Source organism: Acinonyx jubatus, chromosome A1 (genome assembly GCF_027475565.1).
Source record: "Acinonyx jubatus isolate Ajub_Pintada_27869175 chromosome A1, VMU_Ajub_asm_v1.0, whole genome shotgun sequence".
NCBI classification, from domain to species: Eukaryota; Metazoa; Chordata; class Mammalia; order Carnivora; family Felidae; genus Acinonyx; species Acinonyx jubatus.
In genome coordinates this window covers 47,245,183-47,272,349 of record NC_069380.1, presented here as the reverse complement: position 1 = coordinate 47,272,349, position 27,167 = coordinate 47,245,183, and the positions used below count along the sequence as shown (strand labels likewise).

General features: G+C 41.0%; 1 long non-coding RNA gene across 4 annotated transcripts in view; it reads right to left on the bottom strand.

The window, feature by feature from the left end:
- Positions 1-1,500: 1,500 nt before the first annotated feature.
- LOC113601052 (uncharacterized) overlaps positions 1,501-27,167 on the bottom strand; it is a 40,907-nt gene continuing 15,240 nt past the window's right edge. For 2 of the 4 annotated variants that reach the window (XR_008295945.1, XR_008295944.1), the window contains 5 exons: positions 25,215-25,255; positions 24,941-25,043; positions 24,591-24,641; positions 24,036-24,167; positions 18,360-19,439 (listed from right to left, as the gene is read on the bottom strand). This is a non-coding gene — a long non-coding RNA (uncharacterized LOC113601052). Of the gene's footprint in view, positions 2,542-18,359; positions 19,440-24,035; positions 24,168-24,590; positions 24,642-24,940; positions 25,044-25,214; positions 25,256-27,167 lie in introns of those variants that run through there. The other 2 variants (XR_008295946.1, XR_008295947.1) reach the window with 2 other exon arrangements.

The following is a 27,167-nucleotide window of genomic DNA, read 5'->3' as shown; positions in this document are numbered from 1 at the left end:
TTGCTTGCCAGGACTTGTAAAGCTGATAGATGTGTGCCTTGTCTCTTGAATAATCTGGAAAATCAAGTTTAGCTGGTTTGATCAAAGGGTTTGCAAGTCAGTTGAGAACACTCGCATGCAATAACTATAGATACTGTATACATCTACCAGCCAAAGGCCAAGAAGCTAATAGCTTTGCCAGAGATAAAGGATTATGTATGTTATGCTTGTGAATTCCAAAGGAAGGAATTCTCCATTCTAATATTGATGGCGAAGGTTTGTACTGGTGAGACAGTCAGACAAACAAAATACTCTAAATCTTAGAGACTTAAGTCATGATGAAAAACTTTTAAAATCCTGCTGCTATCTGCCCATTTAAATCCGGTGTGGAGTGAGGGAATAAACCACACACTTCCTACTGACGGTTCAAGAGAGAGGAGGGTACTTTTAAATAGTTGCGAGTTGAGGTTTCCTCATGTTTTTTGGAGTCCTTTCTCTTCTGACGCTTCCAGCCGCAACACCTGTAGAGACCACTGTGACAGAGATCGGGACAGAAAGGGACTGGCAGGCATTCTCTTTCAGGCATCCTCCTTTGGGGCAAATTGGTCACGTGGGAGAAGCTTGATTTCTCTGTCAAGAAGTGATTCCCGACACCAGAAAACCGCATGTGGTGATGTGAGAAATTAGAACGACTTACACCAAAAAGGATTCGTCAGATCACTACATCTGGTCTGTCCTGTGCCTTAACCATCCGACCAGGTCTCAAGTATATTTCAAGTCCCACGCTTTGATTTTGACTTAATTCACTTAAAAGACACCAAGCATCTCCCTCGGCAAAATTACAGACTGACCGTACTGACTACACCTTCGGCCGGTATTTCCCATTTTTTAAGATAATACTAAGTAATTCTCTAAAAAGTGAGCCACTCATTGCCCTCGTGCGAGTGAAGACTATAGTGGATCCCTGCAAGAGACAGTCATTTTGACTGATTACGATTTCCTAATACAGACACTGTTTCAGTTACTACTGTGAAGGCCCATGAAACGACTGTTGGGGAAAGCTTTAAAAACAGACACACACACTTGGCACACTGACCTGGCATTAAGCTAAATTACAGGTACAGTGGTGACATATGTAAACGAATCTGCCAGTACAAGTTACCAAATGTTACGTGCAGTACACGATAATAGGCAATGCATTATTCGAGTTTTGTACTAATTAAAGAACTACTTTGTTGCTAAGAATCGGTGTATTAAAAACATACATTCTTATTAACTGCGTTCCCAAGAGTTAGAAAGATGAGAGGTGGATCTCAGGTTTCAAGGACCTATTATTAGGTTCTCAAAGTATTTTCTTAATCGCATGCATTTTTGAAGAGAAAGCTCTGAGTCCATATCACATAAACAAGGTCTGATTGTGGGGTTTTAAATGGCTATCTTGGGGTTTTCTTCTTTCCACGTTGTTTTTCCTTTTCACTCCACCAAATTTCATTTCTCGGAATCAGAACCTGAACCAAAGTTAAACATCATAAAGAAATTTGCTCAGTAAAACAGGACTTTTATTGGCTGAAAAGCATTTTTACAGTGTAATCTGCATTTTTGTAAGTCCTTGTGGAAAATCCCCTCTGATTGAGTGGTGCTTAAAACTTAAAAACACACATTGCTCATGAAGCTTTCATAATTTGACAGAAGGGGACAGAGGGGAAAAAACTGGTATATCTGACCCACCAGTCTGTTATCACCAAAGAACAAAAAGACTGCTTTTAAGGACCACCCCGCAACCTGGGCGGACCCTGGGTCACCCAGGCCGGCCCCTGGATCTTGGGGCGATGCCTGCTCTTTGCCCAACAGTGAAACACCGACAGAGCCGACAGCTTTCCCATCTCTGCTCTGAGAACTCCTTCCCAGATTCTGTGTCTCCCCACCATTTCTTCCCTGTCGCACTGCCTGGGTTTTGGCTCGTATTCTCTCCATCTTCTCAGAGCTCCCCAGTGTTCACTCTCACCCCCATCCAAGTTTCTCCGTTAACACATTTTGTTTTTTACTGCTCAAGGCTCGGTTCTTTGAATAACTTCATCAGAGAGGTTCTCTTAAGCCCCCCCCCCCTTCCTTTTCTCTCAACCTCAAATGGCTGAGACACAAAAGCCCCCTGTCCATTTCCCTGATAGCACATTATCCCCTTAATCCATACTCTAGACCTTCCCTTTCTCTTGTTTTCTGGCTCATGCATGCTAGAGACTCGGCCACATGAGAGGGGATCCAGTGTCGCTCTCATTTGCACTTTGACAGGCTTTCTAGAGTGGATGAGAATGAGGTGAAATCACAGCTAATTTGCCAGAAAGTATGTACTCCCATGATAGCACAGAACATATGAACATTCTGAATCATGTGTGCATGGTGGAAAAAGTTTGAGAGCCATCGCTCGCCCATTTTTACTAGACTCCCTATTTTCAATTCTTTGCTCTTATTGAAGATGGTTTTCCTGGTCTTCTGTTTTCAGGTCCTTCTTGGTTCCTCTGAGGCTCTTGATGGCCTTCCATCAAGTGGTTTCTGATCTCCTCCCTGCTAAAACAAAAGAAAACTAAGCACACCCACCACTTGCTCCCATCCCATCCCTCTCTTTTCAGTTGGTCCCTCTCTTCTCTCGCTCACCCCAATTTCTTCTCTTCCTTTGACCACTTCCAATCTTCATCCTGTCCCATTATTTTCAAAACTGCTTAGAGATCTCTGACAGTCTCATAATCAAATTCCCTGTGTCCTTTTTTTGCCATCTTCATCATCATCCCTAGAGATTAATGCTTTTCATAAATACGGATTGGCACGAACAGTAATGTCTCCTCTTGACGTTGCTGCCTGGGTTCTCCCTGCTTTCATTCCCATAGCATCATCGATTCATGCTCAGTTTTCTTTCCTCAATAGCCTTCTGCCTCTATGCTCATCACTCTAGCACCTTCCTCTGTGAACATTCCTCCTCCCTCTGTTCCTGACCCTAGCCCCACCTTCTTGAACTTTGTCAAGAGGTTTTCATTTCCAAATTGCTTTCTTCACTCTCTTTCATCCCCCCTTCCTCTCTTGCAGGTTCTGCTCCATGCATCCCCTTTCCTCCCAAGCTCTCCTCCTTTCTCCTCTTATTTAGAATCCAACATGGAAAAATCCATCCTAACTGCAGACTTATCAACACTCGGAACAGCAAGAGACAAAAGCAAAGATGTAACTTGTTTTTCTCTTTAGAAAAAACCCTTTCTGAAGAGCTTCCCCAATATAGTTGTCAGCAAAAGAATTTTTTTTTCTTGAAATTGTCACTTAGAGTAACTTGTGACACTTCACAATCATTTTTTTTTCCAGAGACACACCAACTATGTCTTCCAGAACATCTGCCCTTATAGATTTGCCCTTTTTCTGAGTGATTCCTCAGTGATTTGGCATTGGGTGGAGGACCAACGGCTCCTTTCAACACAAACTTGGGTCTATCTCATAGCAGGATCTATTCACTCATGAATTGACTTACTCTTGAAAGCTAATTGTCAATTTTCACATAAGCAACGTCTTTCTAATAATAACTATAATCCATAGCTTCCTAAGTAGTATATGCCCCAATTAGGCATTCCATTATCTTACTAAAATACTGACTCAGAATTTTTTAGAAAAGGTTCATGTTGTTTTATATTAAAACATGTTTAAAATTTTTCCAATAAAAACTTTGAGCCCCTCACCAAACGACACACTTTATTTTTAGTCAGACATATCTGGAGTGTAAGTTAAAGACTTAAGTCCACAGCTAGTACGGGGTTTAAAAAATAAAACAGGAATGTCTTACAGACTTCTGAAACTTAACGTGTTCTAAACTGAGTCATTATTTTTCCCCTAAATTTAATCCAATTCTAAGACCATTTCTATGCAAATTCTTCCCATATCTTTACCTTAAACCCTATGTTCTTCCTGAGCCACAGATGGGGATTCTAGCTGCCTACTGCCCACCTCCACCTAAAACTACCCTTGCAAACAGTGAATCCAAAATGAAGCCCACCTTCCAATCTGCTCCTCATATGGATGTAGCTTACAAGAACTCCAAGCGTGGTCTGATCCACATGCTATGGAGGTACCAAGAATGGAGATACATATGCCCTCCAGGAGGTGGAGGAAGGCTTCACCTGGATATGGTTTTTAGGGCTGAGTCTTAAAGAAAGAACAGAAAATCCCTGGCAGGTAATTTAGGCATGACAAAAGAACACAACTGAGACAAAAATCACAAGACCCACAAGGCCCCTGGTTCATTTCCATTCCCACTGTGTATACTCTGGTTCCTGTCTCCATCAAGGCTTCACTCGGCTCTGGCCTCTACCTCAGTTCCAGTATCTTTCTTCTCCCACAGAGATCCATCTCTATCCATGCCCTCTCTATCAGGACTCCATGCTCGAGTCAAACTTAAATACTTTCCATCATAGTGCTCCTCTACTTGGAAAGCCCTTTGTTCCCTCTCTGTCTGGAGAAGTTCTACACACCATTCATCTCTGTGAACCCCTCCTGAATCCTCTGGGCAAAACAAACGGCACTTTCTTTTATACTCTCGTTTGCAGCATTTGTCACAGCCAGACCTATGTTAGGTTTAGTTGTGTTCTCATCCATCTCCTCCACTGAACTGTAAACTCCTTGAGAACAGGGACCGTGTCTCACTTATCTGTGCCTCTCTAGTGGTGCCTAACACAGGGCTTTGCATGTGGTAGGTTCTCCATTATTACCTATAGAATTGAACTGAGTAAATGGTTACTGAACGAAAAAAATAACACATAATTCCATCTATATAATTAGAGCTAAGCTGATACAGGTGGGTACTATGCAATTCTTTTTGTTTCCAAGTCTCAACTTGCGGTTGAATCATTTGTAGATTTCCTGACAGATTATTTTTTATATTACTAGGATTTAGTGGTATAAAAATATGATCTAACAATTTGACTTACTGTAAAAGTAGTTCCTTAATTTTGTAATCTATGTACAGTAAAGGTTGTAGCTGTGCATTATTCTTCTATGTTAATAAGCAAAACAATTAGTTTTAGGGTGAGGCGTTTTTTCCCTCTTGCCTCTTGATGTCAGCCCTTTAAACTCAAAAGAAACTATTTTATTCCTACATAAGGTGATAAAAATTACACTACAGAGGAATCTTGTGCTGCATTTATTTTATGGCCCCACTAAAACAAACGTTCAACAGTCTGCATGTAAACTGAATGTTTTGGTACAGATGGTCATATCTTGCACTAAATCTTCAACAACTTAAACTTTTCTGCCGTGAGTAAAGCCATAATAATAATATTGTTTCTGTGTGACTGTAGCTGATTGGAAGTGATTAAAATATTAGGGAGGTTTGATTTACCTTGGCCCGTTTCCGTGGTGGGGACGGTGACAACCTGACTTCTCAGCTCTTCTATTTGGAGACATCTTAATAGGTTGGAGCCACTTGAACCAATGGGACATTTTTAGCCACTTAACTCTGACTGTAGCCTTACAGGTAAATCCTTTGTTGTGCCTGAGCCACGTAGAGTGATTTCACTTAGATCAGCCCTATGACTATGTGAAGACCTGGCTAATATTTATCTTCACATTCTATGTTATGGTAAATGCTTTTTATACTTCGAAAGAAATCACATGCAACTAGTTCCAAGCAGAAATCCAAAAGATGATAAGCAAGTCTTCCTTAACTAAACATCGATTAAAATATGGACTTTAGTTTGGAAATCCTTTCTCTGTTTCAAAGATTGAAGAGGGTCCTTTTGCTCATTGAATTATGCCAAAAAATAATGATCAAAATGCCTGGCAAACTAACCTAAGAATTTAATACATTCAAGTGAAGAACTATGCTACAGACTTTAAAAATATGATTCGGATGTTTCAATCACAGTGTACTGATTTTAATCAAAACTATTGTCCCCTATTAATCCTGTCCTATATATCTGACATAAGTCTTAATCTACTCTGCTTGAAATATCAAATATTTTAGTTTACCAATAAAAATAATGTTGTCATTAAGAACAAGCTTCTTCAAGTATATCTTCTATGCCTGGGGTTAATCCTGATGTGTTCAAAAATCAAAGAAAAGAGCAAGGGAAAAACAATAGGAAGTTTCAGTCGAGAGGCGGTATTGACAGGGCCACAGATTTGAGTGTGGGGAGTATGGGCAAAAGCTGAAAATGGTGGACTGCAGAGTGATGGAAAAAAATCACTGGCTTTGCAAGTGGTAGAACTGGGTTTCTTTGCTCTGCATCCCACTGAGCTCAGCACCCAAGTCTGTGCTAAGCCTTCAAGCAAATGACGTGAGCTCCATGAGCTTCCACTTAAGAGATTCAGCACTTATAAAGTATTTTAAAAATGCAAGATGATATAATTGTTATTAACAATGTTATTAATGATCATATTAAAATATGCTTGTGTTCAAAATCTTCCAGGGACCTCTCTTTGTGCTTACAATAAAATCTAAACCCATCATGATCGACAAACAATGACAAGATCTGGGACTTGCCCACTCTTCAGCATCACTTCTGTTTTTCCCTTTTCTTCAGCCATACTGACCCCCTTCCCTACACTGCACATATTCCAAGCTGAAGTGGGTCATCTGTACTTTATATTCCCTCTGCAATCGATCTCTCCTTCAATCTCTCCCTCTCTTTCAATCTCTCTCCCTCTCTCAATCTCTCTCTCTCTTTCCCCGCCTCCCCCTCAACAGCAACTAGAAAAATCTTCAGATCTCATCTCAAACATCTTAAAAAGGCTTTCTTTAACCACTTTATTTAAAGTGAGATCCCAATGCTTCCCTGGCTAACATATCCTATTTATATCCACAGTACTTACCACAATCTGAAATGACTTTGCTTAGTTATTTTTTCTGTTGTTGTTATCTATTGGCTCCTGTATCATCAATTTACTACTCTACTGCATCATTCTCACTGAATAACTCTCATTGAACAACAAAACAAAACTTCCTGACTTTGTATCTTTTTTTCAATGGTTGCTTCCCTTTCCTGCAAAACACACTGAAAGGGTTCTGTGCTTGTTAGCTCTATTTTCTTCTCTCTTGTTCTTCTTTCGACTTACTTCAGTCAGGCCTTCATTCCCCACCATTCCATGAAACTGCTCTTATCAGTGTCACTAATGACCCCACATCACCAAGTCCAATGGACAGTTCTCAACCGCCATCTTCCTCTGATCAATAGCACTTGACGACATTGCCTCCTCCATAACATGCTTTCTCTCCTTGGCCACCTAGACTTTATTTGTTCTTAGTTCTCCTATACCCTCACAGACTGGTCCCCATCTCCTTTGCTAGATCTCCCCCACCTTGAAGTTGTAAAGCTGGGCTCAATCTTCAGAAGACCCTTCTATCTACACTCACTCCAGAAGTCACCTTATTCAGTCCAATGGCTTTAGTGCTATCTCTGTGCTTTTGCATTAGCATCAGATCCCTTCTCCATAGGAAGTCTTAATTTTCTAGAAAGGCTCTGTCACCCACAAATAGTTGTTTCTAAGCCTAATGTTATTTGGCAAAGAACAACCTTATTATTTAGGCAGTCAATAGTGTGGTTCCCTACTCTTGTAGAAACACAGATTTTTAAAATGTAATAAAGATCTCAGTGAGCACTTAGCCTCTCTTTGTTATTTTACACAAGGCACTTGAGATACTGAGAAATCAAATGACGTGTCATAAGACACGCAATCACACAGATCTGAGACTGGAATCCAAGCTTTCTGATTCTTCTGATTCCTATAGCAATGTTCCTCTGATATCCAACCGTGTCCAGGTTCTTTCACGAAAATGTGTGCCTCAACATCAAGTATCACAGAACTTCAAAGCTAGCCGTGACCTTAATCATCATCATTTCAGCTGTATTCCTTTGTAAATGGGAAATGATTGCATAGGACCCCACTGCCATTTAAGGCAGAAGAAACATCTCCTATTGCCAGTTACAGACTTGGACTTCCAGGCACAAAGAATGAGTCAATGACAGCTTTCTTGAAATGCAGTCCTTGCTCTTAAGCCACTATTGATCTAAATTCTGCCTTCTCTTTTATTTGTCTTTCTTCATCATCCCAGGGTATTTTTCTCTTCTCATTCATTATTAGTAAGGGTTATTTCATCTGCTATTCTTTTGAAGCCTTGCCATTCTGAAATGTCACATGTAATCGTATTTATTTTGGCTTGACCAGCAGATTCTCTTCACGATGGCCAGTCCCACCCTAACATTTTGTTTGCTTGGTTGAGTTGTCAACCTAGGATGTTTGATGATACAATGCTGACATATTGCCTATTTATAGACTGTCATGTCACTTTCTAATTGGTTGGTTTGAAAATAACAATTTCTTACTCTCTGGATCACTTCCACTGTTTCAATGTTCTTTCTGGGCAATGCCACTGATTGTTGACTGACATTGAAACACTCTGAGCTGTTGTACTCTACTAGGCTTTGTTTCTCTCTTTGTTTCTTCCTAATCTCTAACAGCTCCACCCGATCAGGAAATGCCAAGTTTCCCTGCCTTCACAATGTAGGACAGTCCATCACTGAAAGCAACCTTGTTCCCTAGTACCATTTTACCTTGAATTTGCCATTGTACTTGTTAATTTATCTGAAAATTCTTTGATGAGGTGCCGACATCTTCATGACTTATGGCGGGTTAATATAGTTGGCCAGGCCTTTGCTCACCCTACAGTATTGGACGTGATGTTTGTTGTTCTTTTACTACTCTAAAGATGGCCAAAATACCATGATTCTTTCTTAGAACTTCCCTCATTTTCCTTGTGTGGCCTCCTGTTTTTTCAGTTTCAATTTGGAGACAATTCCCAGTTTCTTTTTCAAATTTCATTTTTCTCCAAGGCCAATGCAAGTCCCAGTTCAAAATACCTATTTCTATACCCACCAGTTTTTCCTTTCTTCTTATCTAATAAGTAGGGATATCCCAGTTCCTTGCCTTTTTCCCATTCTATCATCTCTCTGAGATGATCCCCTCTTCCTCATGTTTAAGTTCCCCCATCGAATTGTTCTGTCTCTTCTACCTTCCAAAAGCATCTTGAAAGCCTATCTGCTTTCCTGCTGCCTACAGTTTGCTTCTTTTGATGGCCAAACTTCTCACCTGTCGCCTTCTACCCTTTCTGCCTTGATCTCACCTCACCTTGGACTCCCAACCCATACTGTTTCTGAAACAGCCTATTGAAAAGTTAGGGATGGCATCTGTATTGATAACTACAGTCTCAGTCCATCTGGTAGGCACCTTTGTGGTGTCACCTGCTGCATCTCCCTCCTCTATGATGCAGCACACCAGGCTGCATCTCCCTCCTCTATGGTGTATTTTTACTACATCCCTTGGATTCTCCTTCTACCCCTGCTGGTTTTTCACCTGCCTTCTTTGCAGATTCCTTTCTTGCTCCTCTAGATTCTCCCAGCGGTAGCCCTGCCCTCTGAGCCTCTTTAACTGTACCTCAGCAATTTTATTTTACATCCTAACTGGGAAACAATGTATCAAAAACCAAGCCCCACCTTTCCCCTCTGAAAACTGGCTGCCCCCTCATACTTTTCTATTAAAAAGATCACCATTTCCTGAGTCAGAGAATCATAAACTTTCAGAAGTCTCTATGTAAATTTCCCCTTACCTTTAGTCCCTTAATCCATTTTCAATCAGACATGAAGTCCTATTTTTCTTCTGCGCAAAAGCTTTTAAATCTAACCCTCTCTTGCTGTTGTTTTCAATCCCTGTTATTGCCATTATAATTTGGATATTTAATTGCTCATGATAGATTTAATGTAATAGCTTCCTAAGCACTGTCCTTGCCTGTAACTCCATCCCCCTCCCCAGTCCTTTTTTACTGCAGTCATTTTTTTACATTATTATCCTAACATGCTTTTTTATGGCAGCTTTCATGATGTCACTGAACACATCAAAACCCATCCCTGGTTACCTATGGACACACATGGTTCACATTCCTTCATTTGCCATTCACTAAATAGCACTTTACCAAGCAATCTATGCATTATGTCAGTACATGTGCACACACACACACACACACACACCTCTAAGGAATAACCATTATTAGCCACATCTTATAAAGGAGGAAACTGACGATTAGCAAGATGCTTTCTTGCCCAAAGAAAATTGGTGAGAACTGTTCTAGGATTCAAACCCAAGACTCAGAAGTGGCTCTTAATAGCTAAGATAGATTGTCTTTACCCTTGGACACCAACCTACTTTTTGGACTGCAAGTCTCTATTTCCCCTTTCCACAAAAACAAACTGTCACGTCTCTTTGTATTCCCTTCCTCTCCATCTATACCAACTCTATGGAACCCATCCTAAACCGCTTGGACCCACATAACTTTCTTTCCCTCTTGGACATTTACTGTTACCATCATCCCTTTGGTTTTCAACCATAAGTTGCTTGGTGTCTTGCAATGTTGGCTTGTATTGCTATCCCACTCTAGTCTGTCAGATAATGTATATTGATATATATGTCTCATCAACTACATTAGAAGGAAAGAACCGTTTCTTATATGTTTTTGGACTCACTTCTCAACTTTTTTGACCCCAACTCAATAATTTGCTCACAGCATATGTTTCTTACATGGGTGATGATACAATTTTGCTTAATGCCTACTATATGCATCGCAATGTATGTTCTTTCTTTTTTTAAAATTTACTGTTATTTTGTGAGTTATTGACAGGCATTTATGCACCTCATTTATGGTAAATAGTTTAGCTTTTGATGATGTTTATATTTCTTTATTTTTTTCAGCTTTATTGAGGTTTACTAGGCAAATAAAAATTGTATACATTTAAGGTATACAATGTGATGTTTTGATATGCAAATAATTGTGAAATAATTACCACAAGCAAGCTAATTAACATATCTAGTTATCAACTCACATAGTTACATCTTTGTATGTGGGGGGGAGAACAATCACGATCAACTCTCTCGGCAAATTTTGAGTATACAATACAGTATTATTCACTATAGCCACCATGCTGACTGCTAGATATCAAGAACTTATTCATTCCTTATAACTCAACCTTTGTACCCTTTGACCAGCATCTCCCCTATTTTCTCCAGCAATCTGGTCTTCACAGATGATATGACTCTTTCATTTGTAATCTTGTGGCTCAAGAGAGTATAAATTTGAAACTTTAAATATTTCCTATGGAAGGCACAAGGTGGAAAACATCCAAATAATATGTTAATTCCACACCAAGCATACCAGATCTGATTTGCTATCCTCTAAATTTTATAATCTAAAAAATGTACTACTATTATTGTATCTTTCAATTTAGATCTCCCTTTTTCCCTAATGTGAAAGTAAGAAGAAATGAAGTCTGTTACAAGCATTAAAAACTTATTGGGGTGAAAAGAAATCACAGTAGACAGAGAAGTAAAATAAATATGCAGTATTTTATCTCTTTTCATTTTCCTTTGATTGGTTTCAATAAAATTTGTTATTTCAGAGGGGGAATCAACTACAAAGAAATTCTGAATGATGATAAAGCAGTGTCTTGAAGGTAACTGAAAAAGAAGCTGTGTCCAGGGGTTATAGTCAACTAAACCGAACACCCCCAGTAAATATTACCTGAAAATATTTCTCTTTTTTCCAGCTTTATTGGTATAATTGACAAATACAATTGTGTTTATTTAAAGCATACAACATGATGATTTGGTAAACATATAAATTGTGAAGTGATTATCACGATCAAGCTAATTAACACATCCATCATCTCATGTAGTTACCTTTGTGTGTGTTTGTGTGTGCACCGAAAATGCTGAAAACCTGCTTTCTCGGCAAATTTCAAGTATATAATACAGTATTGTTAACTACAGTCACCATGCTGTACATTAGATCTTCAAAACCTACTCATAACTGAAAGACTGTACCCTTTACAAACAAATCCCCATTCCCACCCCACTCCCCCCCCACACACACACACACCCCTCAGCCATGGGCAACCACCATTCTACTCTATGAGTTCGATTTTTTTTTTCTTTTTGCATTCCACGTATAAGTGATACCATGCGGTATTTGTCCTTCAATGTCTGGCTAATTTCATTTAGTATAATGCCCTTCGGGTTCATCCATGATAACATGGATTTCCAAATGGCAGGTCTTTTTCCTTTTTTATAGCTAGAAAATAGTCCATTTTATACTACATTTTCTTTGTCCATTCATCCATCAATGGACACTTAAGTTATTTCCATGTCTTGGCTATTGTGAATAATGCTGTGATGAACCTGGGAGTGCAGATATCTCTTTAAGATAGATATCATTCCGCTGGGTATATACCCAAAAGTGGGATTGCTAGATCATATAGTGGCTCTATTTTTAATTTTTTGAGGAACCTCTGTACTATTTTCCACAGTGGATGTACCAATTTACATTCCCACCAGTGCACTAGGGTTCCCTTGTTTCCATATCCTTGCCAACACTTATCTCTTGTTTTTTTAATAATAGCCATTCTAACAGGTATGTGGTGATACCTCATTGTGGTTTGAATTCACATTTACTAACGATTATTGATGTTGAATATCTTTTCATGTATCTGTTGGTCATTATATATGTCTTTTTCGGAAAATTGTCTACTCGGGTCATTTTGAAATCAGACTATTTGATTTTTAGCTATTGAATTGTGGGAGTTCCTTATATATGTTGGATACCAACCCCTTATCTAATAGTTTGCAAATATTTTCTCCCATTCCATAGGTTCCCTCTTCATTTCTGTTGACTATTTCTTCTTCTGTGAAGAAGCTTTTCACTTTGATATAGTCCCACTTGTTTATTTTTGCTTCTGTTGCCTTTGCTTTTGGTGTCAAATATCTGTGTTCTTTTGCAGCTCGTTGAACTTCCTTCAAACAATGATTTTGAATTCCTTATCCAGGAAGCTGTAGGTTTCATTCCTTTGAGGTCAGTTACTGAAAAGTTATTGTGTTCATTTGGTCATGTCTTGTTTCCTTGATTTTTCATGTTTCTTGATGATGTTTGTACATGTGTTTGAGTAGTTGCCTCTTTCCAACTTTATGAATTGCTTTTGGTAAGTAAAGACCTTCACCTGCAGGTAAGTGTGAGGATGCTGGCTGGGTTGTTTGTAGCAGTTCCCACTCTGGGAAAGGCCCAGTGGTGTAGCCTCTGTGCAGATCTGTCAGCTAATGTCAGTGTTGGCAATGACTGCGAAGGTCCTCAATGTTAAAACTGTGGGTGTCCACAGAAGGAGCTAGGGCGGTTGGGGTCTTTGGTTATGAAAGCTGCTGGAGACCAATGATCTCTTTTTCTCCTACAGTGAATGTCAGGGCCTCAGGGAATCCCTGTAGGGGCTGGGTCTGGCTCACTGACACCATAGCTGTGGTGGTGGCACTGGTAACTGATGCGTGGGTATCCACAGAGCAGCCACAGAGCTGGGGTTTGGAGTGCAAGTGCACATGAAGTGACAGCAACTCCAGGCTCTGGAGCACTGGCTGGCCTCCGGCAGGGGTAACTCTGATGCCTGACATTGAGCCACTGTTTGGAGTGCGTGTGCACAAACAGCAGCCACAGAGCTGGAGTCGTGAAACGGGGGTGCCTGTGCAGCAGCTGTGGCTCCAGGATCCAACGTGTGCACAGGGTTTTGAGGTGCAGCCCAGGTCCCAGAGTGGTAAAAGAGCGGCTCGTTTTAGAGAACATACCACAGCAACTCCTTCTCTGGGGAATTTTCAACTGTGGCGGTTGCTGGTTACCTCAGCGCCAAAAACTGCCAGTGTCCTTTGAAGAGCAGGCCACTGGGGTCTGTGCCGACAAATACCACCAGGTTCTCCTCTGTGAAAGCTGTGGGGAGTCTGGCTGCTGTGGGGGCTCAGTTGCGGGGCTGCCCAGAGTCCTCTGCAGAGCAGGCCACCGGGGCCATTATGGTACGTGCTGTGCAACTGATATTGATTACCCCATCTTCTTGGTCCCTAGCCACCTCCGGATATCTCAGCTAAGCTCATCTCTCAGTGATCCTTTCTGTGCGGTTATTATCCTTTTTTCTTTTTCTTTTCCTTTTTTGTTTTGGCTCCATCGTGTTGCTCTAAGTCCTTGGTTGGACTCTTGAGCCCTCCCAAGGCTATTTTCTTTTGTGGATAGCTGCCTAATGTTGTTCTTTAGGGGGCAGGGAGGGAGGGGGGATGAAGGCTGGTATCTCCTACTCCATCTTGCCGACACCAACTACAAAAATCTTTCTTTCAACACAGTTTAATCTATTGATTGGTTAAGAAATTGTCTAACCAAAAGAGTGAATTAGTCATATCTTCCAACTGCCTTTATTTCATTACCACTCTTTCCTCACTCATTCATTCACTCACTCAACTCTGTCCCAATTTCTCTATCCTCTCTATCTTTACTCACTTCTAGACTTCCTCTTTGTTTACTTGAATTTCTCCACAACTACCCACCTGGTCTCCCTGATTCCAGCCTTCGCCATTCAAATCAAACCTCCGTAGAGCCCCAAGAAAGACATATCTAAAATATATGACTGAAAACCTCACGTCCTGACATGCAAACCTCCCATGATTTTGCCTTACCTTCCTGAAGTTTCTTAGAATGAAGTTTAAAGTCTTGAAGTTGGCACACAAAACACTTTGCCATCTGACTCTTGCTTTTCTCTCCAGCTTCATTGCCCCACACTTAAACTCTTCCTCTTCGTGCTTTGGCTTTTAATATTTAGGAGAGTAGCAGGTCTTTGTATGTCATTGCCCTTTATGATGCCATAGTTGGAATCAAAATGCAATACTATATGCAACCTGTAAAGCACAAATGTTAGAGCCTGTAAGAGTTTCCATAGGTAAGTGGATGAACCCACGATATGTGGTGCTGCCTGTTAACACTGCAGTTACCTGAGTCTGCTATTTCCCATGAACCTTATTCCCCTGTATAAATCTTTCCCTTAGAAAAGAAAGGCTCACAGCAAAGTAGCTAGCATGAGATCAACAAGCTCTTTAGGGATTTGCCCATCTCTACAGGACAGAGAACAAATTCCTACTGTTTGTCAGGTTTCTGTGAATTTATAAAAACAACTTTCCCAGACATTAAGGTACAAAACTCAGATGTAGTGGTAGAAAAACATCACAGTACAAAAAGGCATTCAATTCTCTTGGAAACACTGTGCTTATTAAAGGCATAAACACTAGGTACAGAAAGTTCAGTAATCCTTTTCCTAAGGGCAATAATAGTTTTTACATTACAAAATCAAATGGTTGCTCTTTATTTGAGGGCTGAAAATAAAGTGCCAGTTTGGAGAGGAAGCAAAGTGCAACCAAGTCAAAAGCTCTCATCTGAATGGAAGGTCAATCCTTTTCCAGTCTCGGTAGCCTTCATCCAAATGTACTTATAACCTTTACTTTTACTTCTGCCAGGTCGTATATCTTTATCATTGGTTGAGATTCTGGCATAATCACAGAAAACCATCCACTCATTTAATCCTTGGCTATGCTGGTTATCCATGCATGTCCTAAAGGGGAGCCAGAACTCTGCACCCAATTTAGCACCATGGTGAGACTTTTCCACAGGACTACAGCCCCTCTATGTTCATACAACAAGTATAATATTGATAAGCAATAAAATTACACCTGACAACTACTTCCTCAGGAAAGAAAAGGGAAAGGAAGTAAAGAGACCATGTTTTGAATTACTTTAAATAGGTGATATCCTGTATAAATTATACTGAAAGGCAGTTATTTTCTGAAAGCAGTGGATTACTGCCACCATATCGCAGCTTAGCACACCAAACCCAGAAATGAAGTGTTTTGCCCAAGCTCATGCAGTAAGCAAGAGAACCAGGATATAAACTGATATTCAGAGAATATGTTCTTTCCCTTCCATGCCAGCTGCTTCCCAGAAACAGAGCGTAGACCTATTGTGATGCAGTTAATGTCTAACAAACCAGAAATCTAAATATGGAAACCAATTCTCAGCGACTCCTATGGTGTCCTTATATCTTGGATAATGAGATGGATCCTGCAGAGAGTAGGTTCCATATCTCATGATTTCCATTTCTGCTCCCAAATGAACATCACTACAAAGATATTGACCCTCTAATTTCTAGATTTTGGGTTTTTTTTTTTAAAGGTGTTGATAACTTAACAAATATCACCAGGACAAGTGGAGGCAATAATGGGAAGATATCAAGGTATAGAAAAGAGATTACCTTAAAAGTAAAGCTACCCTTACTTCTCCATTACACAATATCTTTCACCTCAAATTAAATCCTCTTTTTCCGCATTGCATTGTGATGAACAGTGAAATGCAAGGAATTAGTCTGGCATTATCGCCGCTGATATTACAAGTTTGGACTACAATCCACAGTAGCATCCATCAAGAAGTCAACAACTACTGATAAATTCAAAAGTCAGTATTTCATGGCACCAAAGTTTGATGTATCATTGGCCTTCCATTGTTACTTAGATATTTCTCTCCCTACGGCCCTCTCCAAACATTCATCCATTCAACAAAGCATCCATTGTATATGCCACATTATGCTAGGAAATATAAAAGACACATACACTGGGCTGTGCCTCCAAAATCAACCACGTGTTACATCTCCCCAATGTCACTACAACACAAGTACAGCTGGAACACTATCACAGCCTTCTGACTGGTCTCTGAAGTCTTTTGAAGATGGAAATCAAACTCTAACATGCCCCTACTTATGATCTCCCAATGACTGTCCATTGTAATTACAACAAAAATAAAGGGCTTTTCCCCTTACAACACCTGCATCATGCGCCCCCTGGTATACCCAGCCACCCTGGAACTTGACCCTGTATATTCCCTTTGCCTGGAGTGCTCTTGCCCCAAGTATGCACATGTCTGGCTGCTCTTCTATCATTTAGGATCACCTGAAATGCTACCTTCTCAGAGAGAACTCTCCTGAAGATTCTATCTTAAGTTAAAATAAACTCTCTATAATATTTTCACCTTTAAATATTCTCTTGAGCATTTATTACTATACAAAATAATTTTTTAATTATTTAACATTTATTTCCATCACTTGACTATCAATCCCTTGAGGACAGGGAACTTACTCATTTTATTCACCACAGATCCTAGGGCCCACAGAGAATCTGGTTCTACACGGTGCTCAAGAAATACACATGTTTACAGCATACAATTCAATTATTTTCTTTGTGTGTATTCAGAGTCATCTACCCATTACCATAATCAATTTTAGAACATTTTCATTATCCCCCCAAATAAATCCTATACCCGTTAACAATCATTCCCCATTGTCCCCCATCCCCAACCATAAACTTTAAAAACGAAAACAATGGTATTTAGAAACTAAGAAAAATAATGTGTAGGGAGAACAAAAAGCAAAAACTAAAAGAAGAAACAGCAACTGCCAGGGAGGGATAGGAAAACAAGCTAATTCATATGTGGATGGAGATAAATAAATGGTTACACTGTACACTCCAAATCCATATTGCAGCAAAAGCATCCTTGTGATTCTAGCACCAACGTGGGCTCACTTCTCTAAATGACAGCCCTGCTCTTGTAAGAAGGGGAAACACAGAGATAGTAGTTAAAGAATAAGATATCATGACCTGTTTAAACACAACTTTCCAGAATGTGATAAAAACGAAGCTAAATCACCACACTGTTGATCACAATTCTGTTGATTAGACCCACAGAATATTCCATAAGTTAAACAGTTACTGAGACATCAACATTTATAAGTTGAGAGTTTTTTTTTTTCCCATGGCCCAAAAGGAGCTTCCATTCCTGATTTTCTACAATGTTAAAATGAATTATACAACATTTTCCATCATATTGGCAAGAATAATGTCTTCTAAAATTCAACATCTGAGAAGCCTTCTTATTTTCACACCATCTTCTCCCACATCTGATTCAATAATTCAAGAAAGGTCACTCTTGGACAAAGGGTCACAGAATACTGTTCCGGCATCTTGGCCTTCTACCCTCACATGTTTAGGGAACACGCTGAAGTTAATGCTAGCCCGCCCAAGTTGAAAGTTATGACTCAAATTTTGCCAGCTGCAGTCAAACTCTCCTTCATCTAAACTTTTGCCATTTCAAGACCACAGACATCTAACTCTTTGGAGATAAGACAAGGAAAACCACCTAGAAGTCAACTTTCTCTGAGCTTGACTTTCTCAAGTTTTGAGATTCCTGCTACTGGTTCAAAAGGAAAAAACATGTGTGTATGGCTGGAAAAATCAACACAATACTGGAGACATGTGTGTAGGATACCAATTGTTAAGGAGGGCTCCCGTAAAGACTATGTTGCTAGGTGGTTAACAAATAAAAACAAACAAGAGTAACTGCAGAGGTGCTGAGTCTGAACATGACTTCTTGAACAGGTAAATCAATAAAATGCCAGTTAGTGAGGTAAAAAGAATGAGATTAAACATGCAAAGTTTACTTGTGTTTTTTTAAAAGAAGTAATTACACAAAGACAGGTGCAGTAAGAAGTCACTGGTGTAGAAAATGTAGAAAATCTTCCTAGGGAGATGACAGGAAGTTTGTTTTAAAGGTGGAGTTAAAAGGAAAGGGTTGAGCCATTGACACAACCATCCATGTGTTTGTTCCTCTGAAGCTGGCTCTGTGGAATGGCCGTAGGCCCCCGGTACACAAACCAGCTATTTGTAGAAAACTGTACTTTAGAGACTGAAGTAAATTTCTCACAGCTTCCTACGAGGTGCCAGGACAACAAATCTGTGAACAAACAAAATGTTGCTTGGGTTACTACATGCAAACTGGAAGATTCACAGTGGTATGCAATGATGTTGCCTTAGACAGCTCCTCACTGGCTGCCGGGAGAAACCAACTCCCAAGGCGCTCTGGTATTCAAGACGTTGCCCCAGTCACATCCCAACAACTTGTCCAGAGGTAACTACTGCTACTCCCTGGTCCAAAACAAATTGTTTTAGTCTGTCCAAACTTGTGAGCTCACTATCACCTCCCCCAATCTCAAAATACACACTGCACTTGCCCGTCCGGAATGTCTTCCTTGCATCTCTCCACCTTTCTAACCCAGCTCCTTCATGGGACTCTCTAGCTCACTATAGTTGAAAGGAACCTCTCTTTCTTCCTATAACCTTCGGGTTATAGGTTGACCATGGTCTGGCGAGAGCATGCCTGTATAGTTTTTTATCACAAGGTGTCTTATCTGTTGGACCTAGCTATAAACTCCTTAAAGACAGAGACTGAGAATCATTCATTCTTGTTTTTATTCTCGCACATAGTGGGGGCCTAACACATAGTCAGTGTTCAACAAATATTTGGGGACAGCTTTGGGAAAAGAAAAGACCCTGTATGGGGGAACCGACAGCCACTATAATAAACGCAATGTAGCGGCTGATACTGTTCTCACTGCAACAGGAGACTCTGTTTCGCCCAGGCGTTCAGTGAGCCAAGCTGACACAGCTCTGCCATCTTCAACAAATGGCTTCCAAGGTCAGTTCAATGACTTCCATCCCTGCCAGTAGGAAGAGAAGAAAAAGTAGAGACCCAGTGCCAGAGACTTTCCCTCAGGAAATGAGTGAGAAGTTGCACACATAAATTTTAAGCACATTTCTTTGCCTAAAACCTAGCTGCCAAGCTTGTCAGGAACTGCAGCCCTGAGGTGGGCAGCCATGTCCCAGCTACCTCCCTGTCACCAGAAAAGAAGGGAAAAGAGGTTTCAACACATTCTGGGCACCTTTCCCACCTGCACGCTAGTGAACATTTTATCCAATGACAAAGGGTGTCCTCTATGCTGGAATCAGGCTTTTTAGGAAATGTCAACCTCCTGTCATCCAGGGGTAAATCCCAACTCTCCCTGTCCAGCTCTCACCATGGAGTGACCCAGAATCACATTTTAGGACTATGTACTGAGCAAGAGTAGCTCTCCCTCTCTCTACCCTCTTAGCAAGGGAGGAAACCCCTATCCTCTTACCTCTCCATTGCGAGCCATGTGAAAGATGACTCCTGCCCACCAGCTCACATTCTATCTGCTATCTCATCAAGGCTCTGGGGTGAGTGAGGAGTCCCCCTGCTGCTGACTATCAAAGACATTGGAGGGCCCACTCATATCACCAGAGTCACACATACCTACTAAGTTTTATAGTAAATGTGCCCAGCGGGTCCAGTCCACTTACAGATATTTAGATGCTATCCGCATAATATCTAATTTTAATTCAATTCTAAAACATTTATTGATCATATATTATGACCAAAGCACTGTGTAGATAGCGAGATTTTTTAATGCTACAATGCCTGCCCTGAAGTTGTTCAGAATCCCGTGAAGGAGACGGATATCCGCAACTAACTCTATTACAAAATGCAACTGGGCAAGTCTCACCAGAGGTACGAGCAAAGTGACATGAGACCGTGACCAAAAGAGTAATCAATTCTCACCAGATGGCCAAAAAAGACTTCAAACATATTTATATAAAAAGGTTTCCTGGGGGGGAGAGATGTCACTTGAACAGGACCTCAAGGGATGAGGAGAATAGTAACAAGTGGCAGAGACAGAGAGCAGCATGCCAGGTGGAGCAGGAGCAAAGGCACCGAGGTGCAAGAGTGGAATGGGCTGTGCTCTTTGTCCCAGAGGGCTGGAAGGGCGCAAAGAGGACGACTTGAGCATGAAGTAGTTATGGAGGGATGGCTCCGAATGTGTGCAAACCTGAGCCAACAGGACTAGCCGTGACCCAGGATTTCTGAGAAGGGCCGCAACTCGATTGATTCCAAGTAGAAGGAAGACAACTCTGCTGATGGTGACAAGAGGAGGTAGCGAGGTGAGGAAGACCAGCGGACACTCATAATGACCAACATTTATGGAGCACTAACTATCCAAGCAACATGCCAAGTATTTTACTAGCCTGCTCCTATTTAAGAGGAAGTCCTATTATTTCCCCCACATTTCAGCTGGGTAGTAACAGAAGTGGTACACTAAGTGCAAAGGTCTGTTCTAACTGCAGAGCCTGAGTGCTTTGCCATAGTAACCATCACACTCAGTCCTGTCGATGTGACAGGACTCTAGCCTAGAGACACAGAGGGACTACAGGAGGGCAAGCACCGTGGAGGGAGGGCACTGAACAGATGTCAGAGGGGAATCAAAAGAAGAATCAGGGCTGTGACTTGAAGGTGTATGAGACTGGAAGGAGGGCAGGATGATAAACTCTGCTTAGACCCATGGAGTTCTGAGTGGCTAACAGAAAAAAATCACAGGGGCTCTTGGGTGGCTCAGTTGGGTAAGCATCCCACTCCTGATTTTGGCTCAGGTCCTGATCTCACGGTTCCTGAGATGGAGCCCCAAGTCAGGCTCTGTGCTGACAATGCAGATCCTGTTTGGGATTCTCTCTCTCCCTCTCTCTCTGCCCCTCCCCCACTCATGTGCACGCTCTCTCTCTCTCAAAATAAAGAAAACTTTTTTTTTAAATAAAAAAAAAAGATAAAAGGAAAAATGACTGAAACCACAAACTACCCCCGAGAGCTAGGTCCTGGGGAGTAAGGAGAAACAGGCATGGAGTTGTAAGTTACAGCATTTGTATTCGTTGATCCTGAAAATTGAGCAGCATGTGAACAAACCAGACCAAAAAAGCAAGAGGCTGCCTGGTTGAACGCTAATGCACTGATTTGGAGGAAAAATTCAACTTGATTGACTGGCCTGCATTATACTGATAGCAGTAAATCCCTTTGGCCAAACAGAACTTGATTTAGCCTTAAAGGTATGCTATGTATTATCTCTTTGCATACCAAAATATTCATATATCATGGGAAAGTATAAAAAATTATGTTTTTCCTTTCAAAGAGTGGAATGTAAAATACCCAGCAAATCCTCCTGGATGGCGCCTGAGTGAATGTATTCCTTGTTATTTCATTTAAGCTGCTAAATATCTATTAGAGTAAAATTATGGGCTCTTTGAATGTGGAGTTTCCACTTGTAGCTTCCTGAGCACTGAGCCTGAGCCCTCTGTTTTATAAGGCAGATCTGCCTCGCGACAGTGATTGCCTAGCAAGTGGCCAATGGTCCCTACGAGAAGTCGTTTCCTTTACATCTTAAACCAGAGGGATTTATAGAACCAAAACCACAGCCCAGAGCTTGGATGGACATAATGAGAAACCAAAGCCATCCACTGATGTTACACTTTCTTTGGAAGACCTCAAGACGCTGGCAATTAAAACTATCTAAGCATGTCACTCTGTGACCTTCACTTTCATGAAGGTGCTGCTCTCTCCAGAAATGACCTACCTACTTTACAAAGTCAGGATGACTCCTTTCTCTGTGAGCTCTTTCCACTTACCTACAGGGTGTATTTCAAGTTTTTCAGGTGAGCCGCCTTTGTCCTTTGCTGAGCAATGAATGGAAGTGGAGGGTGGGGTATAACTCAATGCTTAAAAAAAAAAACCCAAAAAACAAAACAAAAAAAAAAAACCCTCTTCCCTTTATTCAGCTGTACGAAGTTTCTCACCGCATATAATGAACAAATGAACAAATGCAAGTAAGACGTTAAGATCGGCAGCTTTATCAAAGCACGCTCTGTCAGGTTGTGGGGGAGGATATTTGCCAAATCAGAACACATAAACTTTTAGTATAGAAACCAGAATATGAATTAAGCTCATATCACTCAAAAAGAGCTGAATGCATCTGAAACCAAAGTACACTGTCAGCCACCTCCACTTGCTCCAGGCACTGATGCCTTGATTAGCTATGCAAGAAGCTACCTGCTATTTTAGAATTATATGAAGTCACCTCAGGGTATCTACAAGCTTCTCACGCACAAGATACTGACTTTTTTCCTCCTTCTTCTTGGCTTAGAGCACAGTTGTTGCTACATCCAAGTAAGTACTATATCATGGATTGTTACTGCCTAAGCTGTCATTAAGGCAGCTCGCCTTCTCAGAACAATCAGCCTGCAAACAATAATGGTTTGTTGCTAAACCCCCCTGAGACTAAAAGACACTTCGTATTTTTTTTTCAGGTAGACAGTGCTCCCCTAAACGATTAGAAATCTGAAAGCTTCATTTTGAAAGAGGAATTTTTTTTTTTTAATAATAGAGAACACTCCTTCCACCTTATTTTTGAAAAATAACTTACCTTCTCTCCTGAAATAGTAACTAAATTTATAGGAACGAAAGAATAGCTCATGTGATAGGTAGCTAACCAACGAAGCCGCCAGTGTACGTAGTATTTATTCCAGGTACCACGCAGTTCAACATGTTTCTACCTGAGGTACATAGATTCTGTTTTGATACTGGGCTGCTCAAAAACATTTTTAGGTGAAAATGGGATCACGAAAGTGAAGGATTGACAACCCCGGTCTCCAAAAGCCAAGGTTAATAAGGGCTTTTGTATGGTTTCCTAAATAAATACATTAACACAGTCAACCTTTGACCTGTAATGCCCTTAATCTCTCAGCCCCAAGCTTCTCTCCAGAAGGGTGTTAACAATTTTGCCAAACCAAGCAGTGCCAAAGAGAGCTGAGCACTATGGGCTAGACCGAAACCACCTTAATCACTCACCTTTCCTCTTGCCAGATTTCCAGAGTGTAACTAGTCAAACCGTTCTTAGATTTCTCAGGCTTAATCTTCCCCACAAAACTTGAGTGTTTCACATAAAAAGGAAAAGCACTGGATTTCTGCTGCTGCTCATTTAGCCCAGACGCCCTTCCCAGCTCGACCTCCTGGTCTCATCGTCAGAATGTTCCGAATCCTAGCACCCACCTGCTCTAAACCCAGATTGTAATCCCTTTCAACTAGACCCGTGTTTTCTTCTCACTCACTGTATGGCCAGTGAGTCCAATCTTCCTCGAGGCCTTAATAAAACTTCCCTTACTGCACATGCAATTATTAAGCGTGCAATTTATATTTCCAGGTGCACAAATTTCTCATGCAAATCTCTTTGACCTGAAGTAACCGAATGCTCCTTAGAAACATGAGTCTACCGCTTACTCAACAGATCCTCAGGAAATGTCATCAACCACATCTCATTCTCCCCAACTTCAAATCACCACGGCTTACTTACACATATCTGAAACCAAGGCTGACTTCTCAGGGCCTATCATGGGTGAACTGAACCACGGCTACACACCAGGTTTAGCTTTTGTTTCTGTGGCTTATACAAGTAAAGAAGGTGACTAAAATCCAAGCGTCCCATTCCTGCGACACAAAGACTATTCGGCTGCTTGCATGGTTCTGACCAAGGCTGTTCTCATCACATATGCTGCAAAAAAAAAAAAAAAGAGAGAGAGAGAGAGACGGGGTGTGTGTGGGGGGCGGAGGGGTGGGGGTGGGGGAATCTGAAACAGTGATTGCTGTATTTCAAAACTAAGCCAGATGCTTTAAAGCACAACTCCCAAATCAAACTTCCAAATGATTAGTGAGCGTTTAGAGGAGGGAGAGGAGGAACCCGAGAGTCCTCCCCTGTGAAGTTGTTGAGTATGTCTGGGTGTGGCCCAGGGACCCCCACAGGAAGTTGAGTGTCCCAGAAAGATGACAGTTATGACCCTCGACCTTCTATTCCCGGCTCAACGAGGATTAGTTCACTTCAGCATGCAGGAAAATTGAGGGCACTTTTCTAGTGCTAATTCTGAGGCACAGAAGCCACCAATGGAAGGTCCATGAGCACTTCCTCTATTAATATTACCTCAGCTCCAGGAAACAATAGATGACTGCGCTTGAAAGGCTCCCCTTGTCCCTGGAATCAAAGAGAACACTTTGTCATTGGCTAATTACTTATTTATTCATTCAACAAATATTTATTCACAGTATACTAGGTTCTTGGGTACATGCATCATTACACTGGAAACACACTATAGCAGGAAAGCCTGGCTAAATAAATGCCAGTTTCCTTCTTTCTTCTCTCAGGGTAAATACATTCTAATTGAAAACAATGAACTGACAGGCGATCCTTTGAGGACTGCCTTTAACTGAATTCAAGCTATAACATGAAGGCTTAGGGGAGGCTCCAAAGTGTTGATTCCTTGTTCAAATTACCTCATTTCCAAGTGGATACTGATAACCAGAGTTACGGCAGGACGGCCTTCTGTACGTGAGAAGTAAAGCTCCTTGTACTATCTGAAGGTTCCTTGCAGGATTTCTTGACACAGAATGTCGTTAAATTTAAAAACAAATCATAACAATTTTTTTTTCTCCTCAGTCTCCAGGTGTAATTTGGCCCATATAAATTGTTTTTTCTTAATAATGTAAAGAGTGACATGATAGATTTGATAAGTAGCATTTTATTATAAAATCAACAGGTAATAATTACCTAGGTGACTCATGATGAGTGTAGAGGTGTTCTTAGCCTATCTGAAAAGGAAGAAAAGTTCATTAAAGTTCAAGTGTACAGAACACAAATCTGGAGGCCTGGGCTTTTAAAAATTGCCCAATTTCACGAAGTATATGTTCCCTTAAAATCTGATTCTCACCAAGAGTTTGTGAATGCACAACTTAAATTAGTCATGTGAAGGGGAGCAGATTAGTTACAAAATGGGAACCCTGCCATTCTCCTCTGTTTACCACAGACCAACAGGGGTTGAGTTACAACTGCTTATTATTTCTGAAGATGTACTGTTACATAAACACGAACATGAAATTCTCAAAATGGACCCTGCCTAAGAACAACGACCCTTAGAAGTGTCACTAAGAAGTAAGCCTTATGCCAGTCTTGCAGAATCTCATCGTTCCCCGTAGCTGCCTCTAACATAAGATGTCACTCCCGTAGCTCACACGGAGTGGGAGGATCTAAAGGCTGATGGGAGAATACAGGGTCATTAGGTGAACATGTTAGCAAAAGTCCTCTCTGAAATGGATTGAGTATCTTTAATCCTGTATTCTGGCCTCCGATGATTTATGGCTCTTATTTTCTTTTCTCTCTTTTCCTTGTAAGGCTTGCCAAAGTAGACTTTAACTCTGCCTTGAAGCAGGCAAACACGGAGTTCTGTCTTCCTTGATGAATCGGATTCTTGCCAAAGTGAAAGCTTCAATGACAAAATTATTCTCCAAAGAAGGGACAAGGTGATGGTCTAAAAGACTGAAGAAATACCACTGAGTATTCGACTATTAGAGTTTAGAAAAGTAAGAGCTAGGCCATGATCCTCCCTCCACGCCCCATTTCTGACCCCTACCCTGCCCCAATTCCAGCCCAGTTGTAGTAAACAAAACAAAACAAAACAACCCTGCATGTACGTTAAAACTGATTTGATTTGATTCATTTTTAGGTAGGACATTAGAAGCTCTGCCCCATCATCCTTTGGTTGTCTCACTTTAAATGACAAGGAGCTGCCTGGTTGCATCCTCTAATCCTTCACCTTCCTCAACCATAAATGCTTTAGCTCTATGCCAGATTGTGAAGTAGGTAAAACGTGCTTCTGGCACCCTATCACATTCATTCGTGAGCTCTTCTCCATCCCCAGCCACCCCCAGCCCTCCAGAGCTCCATGCCACTCAGGCTTCTTCATCTTAGGATGCAGATATGATAAACAAATATATTCGAAACTGCAAGAGACCTTATTTTTCTCATTCTTCTCATGCCTACAATTATAAGTAGAAGCTTCCTAATTTCTCTCTTCACCCCAGGCCTTTACCCCGAGTTGCAGAGCTACATGTTCAACAGTTTATTGGACATTTTCACTGGTATATCCAACAAATACCTTCCTTTAGAAACATAGTTTTCTGTGGGAATGCAAGCTGGTGCAGTCACTCTGGGAAATAGTATGGAGATTCCTCAAAAAACTAAAAATAGAACTACCCTATGACCCAGCAATTGCACTACTAGGCATTTATCCACAGGATACAGGTGTGCTGTTTCGAAGGGACACGTGCACCCTCACGTGCTTTGTACTAGTTTATAGCAGCACTATCAACAATAGCCGAAGTATGGAAAGAGCCCAAATGTCCATCGATGGATGATGGATAAAGAAGATGTGGTATATATATGCAATGGAGTATTACTCAGCAATCAAAAAGAATGAAATCTCGCCATTTGCAACTACATGGATGGAACTGGAGGGTGTTATGCTAAGTGAAATTAGTCAGAGAAAGACAAAAATCATATGACTTCACTCATATGAGGACTTTAAGAGACAAAACAGATGAACATAAGGGAAGGGAAACAAAAATAATATAAAAACAGGGAGGGGGACAAAACAGAAGAGACTCATAGATATGGAGAACAAACTGAGGGTTACTGGAGGGGTTGTGGGAGGGAGGGATGAGCTAA